The sequence below is a fragment of the Coptis chinensis genome, chromosome 7 (assembly GCF_015680905.1).
Source record: "Coptis chinensis isolate HL-2020 chromosome 7, ASM1568090v1, whole genome shotgun sequence".
NCBI lineage: Eukaryota > Viridiplantae > Streptophyta > Magnoliopsida > Ranunculales > Ranunculaceae > Coptis > Coptis chinensis.
In genome coordinates this window covers 50,463,860-50,473,496 of record NC_141462.1, presented here as the reverse complement: position 1 = coordinate 50,473,496, position 9,637 = coordinate 50,463,860, and the positions used below count along the sequence as shown (strand labels likewise).

Here is a 9,637-nt window from a genome sequence, read left to right as displayed (position 1 = left end):
TATTATTGATATTGATGACCAAGAAAAGACTACCTTCACATGTCCCTTTGGACGTATGCCTATAAACGAATGCCTTTTGGCCTTTGTAATTCTCCGTACCTTCCAAATTGTATGCTTCATATATTTAGTGACATGGTAGAGCTTTATGGAAGTTTCCATGGATGATTTTTCTATCTATGGAGACTCCTTCCACATCTTGTTTGTCTAACCTGCCTAAGGTTTTGACACGGTCTTAAGAAAAGAGCCTCGCTTTTAAAAGCTGGGAAAAGTGTCATTTCATGGTGAAAAAGGGCATAGTACTAGGTCACATCGTATCTAGTGATGGCATAGAAGTAGATAAGGCCAAACTAGATAAGATAGCGACCCTACCTAAACCACGGACTGTCCGTGATATTAGGCCCTTTCTAGGCCATGTAGGTTTTTATAGGCGGTTTATTAAGGACTTCTCGAAAATAGCTAGGCCTTTAACTAATCTGCTTTTGAAAGATGCAATCTTTGATTTTAATTTTAACTATACATAGGCTTTTGAAACTTTAAAAGCACTCTAACCTCTGCACCAATTATAATGGCCTCCCCGATTGGTCTAAACCTTCGAACTCATGTGTGATGCTAGTCACTATGCAGTTAGTGCGATCTTGGGACAAAAACTAGATAATAAGTCCACTGTTATTTATTATGCTAGTAAAACCTTAAACGATGCTCAACAGAATTATTCAACTACCGAAAAAGAATTCTTAGCTGTCATTTATGCTTTAGATAAGTTTTGTCCTTATTTGGTTGGTTCTAAAACTTTAGTTTACACGCACCATCATGCACCGCTTAAGTACCTTCTTGCAAAGAAGGATGCTAAGCGAGATTAATCCGATGGATCCTTCTCCTGCAAGAGTTCACATTAGAAATAACGGACAAAAGAGGGGTCGAAAACGTAGTTGCTGACCACTTATCTAGACTCACAAACGGCGATCGAGTGATTCCGAGTCCATACCGGACTTTTTTCCCCGATGAGCATCGTATCGCGATTTTTTCAAAGACCATGGTATCTTGACATTGTAAATTATTTAGCGGCTGATGTTATGCCTTATAATTGGTCAAGAAATGAACGTAAAGAAGTTCTTGGCGAGTTAAGTTATACTACTTGGGATGAGCCATACCTTTTAAGTATTGTGCGGATCGATTATTCGGCCGTTGTATTCCCCAATGGGAATATAATGAAGTCCTATCGTTCTGCCATGACAAAGAGTGTGGTGGCCATTTTAGTGGGATGAAAACAGGCGCTAAAGTTCTTCAATGTGGATTTTATTGGCCTACCCTTTTTAAGGATGCCCAAGTGCATTGCAAGACGTGTATTCGTTGCCAACAACTTGGGCAAATCACGAAACGTAATATGATGCCATTAAATCCAATCTTGATTTCATGGGTCCCTTCCCTGTTTCCTACGGTTTCATTTATATTCTAGTTGTCGTGGACTACGTGTCTAAATGGATAGAGGCCCTAGCTTGCCGTAGCAATGACCATAAGACCGTTGTATTTTTTATTAAAGAATATATTTTCTGTCGGTTTTGCATTCCTAAAGCCATCATTAGTGATGGTGGAACACATTTTTGCAACATAGTTGTTGCATCCCTAGTGAAAAAGTATGGAGTTACACACAAAGTAGCAACTCCGTATCATCCAGAAACTAGTGGACAAGTAAAAGTTTCTAATAGGGAAATCAAAAAGATTTTAGAAACAACTGTAAATTGATATAAGTGAAATGAACGATGAATTCAAAACGTAAGTAAACTAAAACTTATCTTTTGATCTCAATTATCAAAGCTTCTACTCTCGATGCGAATTGCACTAAGTGGAGTAGGAAGTTCGTTCCACTCCTAGTTCCCTAGCATGGATTGTTTTCTAAGTCTAAGAAATCAGTCTTAAGTCTAATGAGAGCTTTACGAAATGTTATGCTAACAAGACGCGTTAATTTAAATAACAAGATATAATAATATAATAAATAACAAGATAAAATATAAACTAAAGTTAATCTATGAAGGCTACGGAAATACGATTGTTTGAATCTAGATAAAGAAATTAGAGGGGAATTGAATCCACCTCGAATTCAACTTAACAACCTAGCGTAGAATGTTGTATCTCAATTCTCACGTTCTTATGGCGAGAATTTCGAGTTCTAATCCCTAGTGTTCATGGCATTCCTACCGGATACTAACTAGCATGTGAGGTCGTCCACCCATTCTCATGGCGAAACACGACCTTCTAGAGTGGAATAGATTCTACAACCAATTCTATACTAACCACTAAGTTTTCATCAAGGCTTCATCAACCCCTCTAATGGAGGTTTTAGCCTTGAGTCATCAAACTAACATTTCCCATTGAATCTAAACTAAACATAATGTAAGAAATTGAGATTTACTTAATTAAACAATAATGAATCTAATTTAATGGCTGGAATGAAATAAGAACAAGAATTGAGATTAGATCTAGAATGGAAATGACCAAATTCGAAATTGACAAACTAACTATTTTATTTATCTAATCAATCAAGAACAATGATTCAAAGATTTAATCTAAAACAGGAATTGAAATGGAACTAAAACTTAATTAATTCATAAAACTAGATCTAGAATTCTATATCTGAATTTAGGTCTAACTAGCTACCATTAACAAAGAGCTAAGCTTTTGTTTTTATACATCCAGATCCAAAAATCGTGCATGGGCTTAGAGCCATGTTTCGGGCCAGAGAATCAGGCCCAAAACCCAATTCTTTCAGTCCAAAAAGGCCTCTTCAGCTGCAGTTGGCTTCAGCAGACTTTTTGTCCACTTCTACTCCTCTGATTGGGTCAAGGCTTGGTCCATTGGAAAGCTCTTTCCGAGCCGGTCGTTTTGACATAAGGTAGGCCCAATTCCAAGGTCTGAGTCCAAAGATATGGTCTTCGAAGTTCTCTTTGTCTTTGTGCATCATTTACACGCGTGGACTTTGACTTTTCATCTTTTGACCAGGCTTTACAAAGGCTTTGTCTTCTTGAATCTTGGCCTTTAATCACCGAACTCCTTAGTAACCAACCATTACTCCTTTATCTCATCAAAGTGGCACATTCCTCGCACATAATTGACTTTGAAGCCCGAAATACATAAAAAACACGTGTCGGTATTAACTCTTACTTATTACTCACATAATTGGTCTAAAAGTATGACTGCTAAGGGGTTAAAACTACAGTTTTTGGGCTCTTATCAACCACCCCCAAACAGCATTTTGCTTGTCCTCAAGCAAATATGAGAAATTAGCATAAGTGACCAAAAATGGAGTTCTATCTACTCTCGTCTGAAAGTCGCGATTGCATTGACCATATGCAACAAGGCCTTAAACCACTAGAAATTCCCTAGTGGGCCGAGTTATAGCCTCGTGAGAGTTTTCCAGTGAAGGTACTCACAAACTTCATCTATACTACAACGACTAAGAAATAAAACTATTGTTTTCTCCTTCATGTCTCAACTATCTATACATCTCACTAGCAAATACATAAGAATAACCCAGTCAGAACCCTAAGCTAATATATGCATAATAATCAATCATCTAAAATAAACATATAACAATGAGTAATACTATGAAATGTAATAGCAGGTCTGTTTCTGAAAACTCGGAATAGCGTCCTTAAGTAGGTCCTCACATAAATGTCAAGACAAAAACCACTCTGATTTTTCCACTCAAGTTTTGCTGCTCCAGTGTGCAGTGGGCACACTCTACCTTACAATCTCAATGACAACAAGGAAGCCGGAGTCGATCAAACACATCTGCCACTTACTATCACACTAACCTATTCCTAATTGAGCTAGAGGTCTTTATTAGGTATTGCGGGGATTAGGAGATGGTTTAAGAAGGAAGGAAATGGATATTCAAAAGGACAAGTCTGAGATAGTAGAGTCTTCATATTATGTAACTTATAGAAAACCTTGTTATTTCGTTTTGCTTCTATACTTTGTTTCCATCCTTAGCCATATTTTTCTTTTTCTTTTCTTTGGCTTTTGACTCCCTTTTATTCTATTTTTGGAGTTTTTATTTATTTCTATATATATATATATATTTTTTTTCTTTTCCTTGGATGGAAACTTCTTTTCTTTTTCTGAAGCAACTAACTAATTTTTGTTTACACAGGTTTTTCTCTTCTTCTTTCTTCACTCATTCTATTCTCAGACTTATTCTAAATTGGGTAAGTTGATTTATTCTTTTTTTTTATTTTGTTTTTGTTTTTGTAACAGGGGTAAAGGAATTGTGGTTTATGGAAGGCTAAAGAAAGGCTCGAGGGGCTTAACTAGCGGAAAATAATTCATAGGTTTGAATTTCTGGCTATATCGATCCAAAGAGGGCCTAAATTCTCGCTTTTAGGATATGGCATAGTGATCAAGCAAGTGGGCGTGTGATTTCTCTATCCGATTTTACTTCTCCCTTGTGTCATTTCTCAAATGTTTACGCTCATATAAGGCTTTAGGCTATATTCTCCACAGGATTTGTAGAATAAGTACTCTAGCTTAGATTTGAAAACTTCTTCTAACCATCATAGATACTCATGTAATAAATTTATAGATAGATGCAAAGATTATTACCTACATATTAACCTAAGTTTCTAACAATTATTCTCGATGCAAAAGCTATGTGAGACTTCTAAATTGTTAAGAGCATAGAGAAAGAAAACAATACCAATATTCCTAAGTGTTATAGCATACTTTTTTATTTATATTTTTTGAATTTTGAAATTTTAACTAGAAAACAAGTGCATATTATACATATCTATATCCTAACGGATGTCTTACTTACACGTGTTTCTATGCCCCCAACAAAGAAGCATGCTTTGTCCTCAAAGCATTTAAATAAAAGAGGGTAGGAAAAATACCATTGAAGCGTGAAATTCGGGAACATCTGCAAAACAAGGTTAAAACATACAAATATAGTAATAAAAAAAAAAAAAAGCGACGCTTGACTCTATAAGAGGTCCACCCATTATGGGGTTAATGAGAATGAAATTGCTTGGGACATAAAATGGACACTAACTTAACTAAAACTTACCTGCACCCCCAGTTTACTGCGTCATCCTCCTCTTCTATATGAGGTTCTTTCGCATCTGCCATGCCATAACAACTTGCCAATCCTTCCGTGTATCATCAACTAGTGCTAACCTCTCTAGTGTTACTTGGTCGATGGGGTGTAAGGGGCAACCAAATGTGGTTGCACCTGCCATCCCGCCAAGTCATGGCTCGAATGATCTTACCACCACGATTGGTGGGTCTCATGGTTTTCGACCCTTTCCCCATCTGTAATGCGTATCTGACGAATATGGGTAGGCAAGCCGCATAATCGTAAACCAAGACAGGCATAAGAAGGTACTTATGCCTCCAAGGTATGGCCTCGCCCAGAGTAGCAACTAAAACTTCGGGGAATGTCATACCGACGACGTCCTTCAAAGCAAAAGCAAGAAAAACGTCACCAAGCCGGGTATTATTGGCGTATAAAACTGCCGATTTCCTAGAATGTTCATCATGATGAACAACATGGTTGTACCTACATTCAGCGATATAGGCTACTTTCAGGCGATGTTATATTGGTCTTGGTCCATGATCTGAAAACACCCCTCCCCATAATACTCATGGAAATAGGCATATTCATATAGGTATGAGTTATCCGTCATATATCCCCGTGTGCATAGGGTCGGTAATGGCAATCCGAAACCAAAGCTATCAAGTGCTTACTTGAATTCCATAGTCGTGCCATCAATAGCAAGGGAAAATTTTTGTTCTCCTTCTTGGGTACAAAAAAAAAGTAATATTATTATAGAAGAATTCAGTTAAGCTTAGGTGAAAAGAATCGTCATCACTCACGCTTTTGAAGATGCCGCCATCCTAACTTCACGATCCGGCTCGCGAACGATGCTCCATAGGTATGGGTTCCCATCAAGTCTTCAAATGACTGTTCGGGAATCACTATAGGAGGTGTCATCTCAAAACTACTCAGAGAACAGCTCAAAACACTGGAAGAAACCTCAAAAATCGGAATTTCACTGTGCTTTTTACGGAGGAAGCGAAGCTGGCGCTCCAGATAGAGCGAAGTCGGCCGAGGTTTTGGAATTCTGACGGTGTTTGGTGGTCGTCTTTTGGTATGGTAGCGCGAAGTCGCTCGTGAGATTTTTTCGATTTTACGATGTTGTAGGGTTCATTCTGCTTGAAGCGCTGGGCGCTTCGACAAAAAAATTTATGGCGATTAATATATAGAAGCGGCCTCTCTTGCATTTCGTAAGTCTGAAAACTTAGTTTACAAGAAAAACAAAGAAAAAAAGCTTGGAGTGAAAGGTGAGAGATGATTGTGGGGTGTAGTATGGATTGTGAGTGTAGAATGATGGAAGTTTAAATAGGTTCGGGTTTCCAAAACGAATGGGCAAGTTGCCAAATTGTTTTAAGGCAATTTCCGAAAAGATAAAACTGCCAAACCAAAACGGAAACTAACCATAGTTTTGATTTCCTAACAACCCTGGTATCTTTTAAACTTGGTTTAGAATAGTAACTTCTAAACTCTCCTACATATCATGCTACCACTACAAAAAATCATAGATATGCCGATATCGGCCTAATTTTCAACTTTGACTCCAAGACAACCTTATGAAAGATGATCAAAATAAATTATATTAAAATAATATGAAATCCAAGCAATCTAAAACAAACAACTTAATATTTAAATCTAACTACTGAAATAAAATTCCACTAACAAAACAATAAAAAAAAATGAAATAACAGGACACACACTACAAAAGAAACGACTTTACCCGACTGACGATAACAATCGGCAAAGGTGTTACCCAACAGACAAAAACTGTCGCAAGGCCGTCGGAAAACGCTCGGTCGGCATAGACTTCTGACGGACAAAATCAGTCAACACAGGCTGTCGGGTTTGATAATCTTTGCCGACGGATATTCCTACTGTGTTTGGCCGTCGGATATTCCTACTGTCTTTGACCGTCGGGTATACATCGACAGTTTATGTCTGTCGGAAATTAACTTTGTTTTTTAAAAAAAAAATCCCAAATATACATTTGGGATTTTAATAAAAGATCCCAACTTCACATTCTTTTTCAGGCCAACAGCACAGTTAATACAAAAGAGCTACACTTAGTATCTATCACAAGTAGAAAAGACACGTAACAAAAGTGAATTGATGAAATTATGAATTAAAAGCAACAACTCAAATGCTTAACAGTCTTAAATCAAGAACTACAAGACTAAAATAAACTTTCTGAATCAATTTATCACTTAAAAAGCTAACATCAACAAACTATATAACTCTTAAAGAGGTGGGAAAAAAATGAAGAAGGAATTAGAAGGACACTTTTGAAGTTAATCTTCAAGTTCGTTAGTGAATCAAAATTAGAAAAACAGTTGCGGAAAGTGAAGGGATCTTCACCACGAATGTCAAGATCAAGCTCTTGAAGTTTATGCCCCATCAAATCAAACATATCCCAAACTCCTTCAGATTCATGAATATCAAAGACATGAATCCCACCAACACCTGCCAACACCATCACAAAAATTTAGTATAAAATCTACAACTACGGACATGAGCTTTGCACCATATTAGTCAAAATGCGTTGATAAGGAAGTAAACATATTACAATAGGACCAACAGAAAATTAGGTATTATAATTGTTCAACTTAAAAGCAATGATAAAATTGTTCCCAGTACCAAAAAAAAACAGGAGAGGGCCAGGGCTTCCATATTTACGGAAAGTGAAGGGATCTTCACCACGAATGTCAAGATCAAGCTCTTGAAGTTTATGCCCCATCAAATCAAACATATCCCAAACTCCTTCAGATTCATGAATATCAAAGACATGAATCCCACCAACACCTGCCAACACCATCACAAAAATTTAGTATAAAATCTACAACTACGGACATGAGCTTTGCACCATATTAGTCAAAATGCGTTGATAAGGAAGTAAACATATTACAATAGGACCAACAGAAAATTAGGTATTATAATTGTTCAACTTAAAAGCAATGATAAAATTGTTCCCAGTACCAAAAAAAAACAGGAGAGGGCCAGGGCTTCCATATTTACAAATACCATCTTGTTTGCTTCTATGCTAATTCAGTTTAGAATTTGCTAACATTGCATATAATACATACCATCAAAACAAAAACTTTATGCATAGAAAGCTCTCGACCACCATGGCAAGAAAACCAACAAGCACTACAAGAATTTGGACATTGAATCTTTCAAATGCCCAAACCGCAACTGATAGCAGTAACTTCATGCATAGAAATTTCTCGACCATTTAACAAGATAGCACAAACCCCTAGAATATCTGTCTCTATTCTACTCATTTTTAAACACAAAATAAACATAACAAAAAGCAGACTAACCTCCACAAGCCATATCAATTACAATCCCTTGCATGCTTTCTAAGATATCTTGTTGTAGTGTTTCCATGAAACTGGAACTAGGTCTTCGTGTGAGCTAAAAAAAGAACGAACAATACTAAATCGATTGCTAATAATCATAGACAACACAACTGTAGTAAAATACACTCCTAATCTCCTCATGACATATATTGCAAAACCAAACTTCTTGCAACTACAGAAACATCTTAAACAACATATATGGACCTAACTATGGACTGTGATATATGCCGAAATCAAGACTTTATATATCCAGTTTATGAACTCAATGTGCTTACTTGAACCCTCACATTTATCACCCTTTATGTGCCTTTTCCGACCGGACATTGCATATTTTGTAACCCGGATCCAAGTTTGTCGATCGCCTCCAGTCTTAGCCATCATAATTATGAACTAGACAATTTGAAAGCGATTATAATAATTTTTACGAAAATTCAATTGAATATTTCCTAGGCCCCACTTAAGATACTCCATTATATAAAACAAACTTTAACAATCTTCACAATCATTTTCAAGTTTTACTGGGTTGGTCCTCCCATATGTACTTCATTATGATTATGTTAAAATGACAACTGTGAAGTTAAACTTCTAAATATCGAATAATTATACTTGTATGGACTAGCAACTAGTGATCTTAATGACACCTAACACATAAATGCATGTATTACATGTAAAGTCATAAGATACTGATTTACTCGAGAAAAATCCAACGGACGACTTAGGCATTTATTTGCAAGAAAGCTTAATCTTGAAAATTGAGCTCCACATAAACTCCTACTTTTCCAACTCTCAAATACAAGTAGTCACAAGTTGCAATTAAGTTCACAACCAAAGATGAGAAAAAATAGATAAAGAATGACAAAAATACAAAATGGACACTAATCACAAGCAAGTCCCGAAAAAGTGATACGGACCTCTTTAAAACGTAGATCACGATATATTTCAGGGCATATATAATGCATCTATGGAGCCCTTTTGCAATTCTCACAACAAATATTAGGGTACATCCTTTAGGACTGCCCTCCTTTACACTGAATTCCCGTGATAACCGAGGAAGAAGCATTGTTTTCATTTGAGGCCGATCTTTTTGAACTACCACTGAGGTTTTGATTGGGTGGTTTCAAGGTAAGACCCCATGGATGCATTACTAGCCGAGCTCTGTAATATGAGTAGGAGGTTCAACTTTATGGTATATCTT

General features: G+C 36.7%; 1 long non-coding RNA gene across 1 annotated transcript; it reads right to left on the bottom strand.

Annotated features, from left to right (window-relative positions):
• Positions 1-7,755: 7,755 nt before the first annotated feature.
• Positions 7,756-9,387, bottom strand: LOC147487823 (uncharacterized). The gene is made up of 3 exons (XR_015201075.1): positions 9,354-9,387; positions 8,404-8,497; positions 7,756-7,885 (listed from the first exon to the last, which is right to left on the bottom strand). It is a non-coding gene; the product is annotated as an uncharacterized LOC147487823 (long non-coding RNA).
• Between the last annotated feature and the right edge of the window lie 250 nt (positions 9,388-9,637).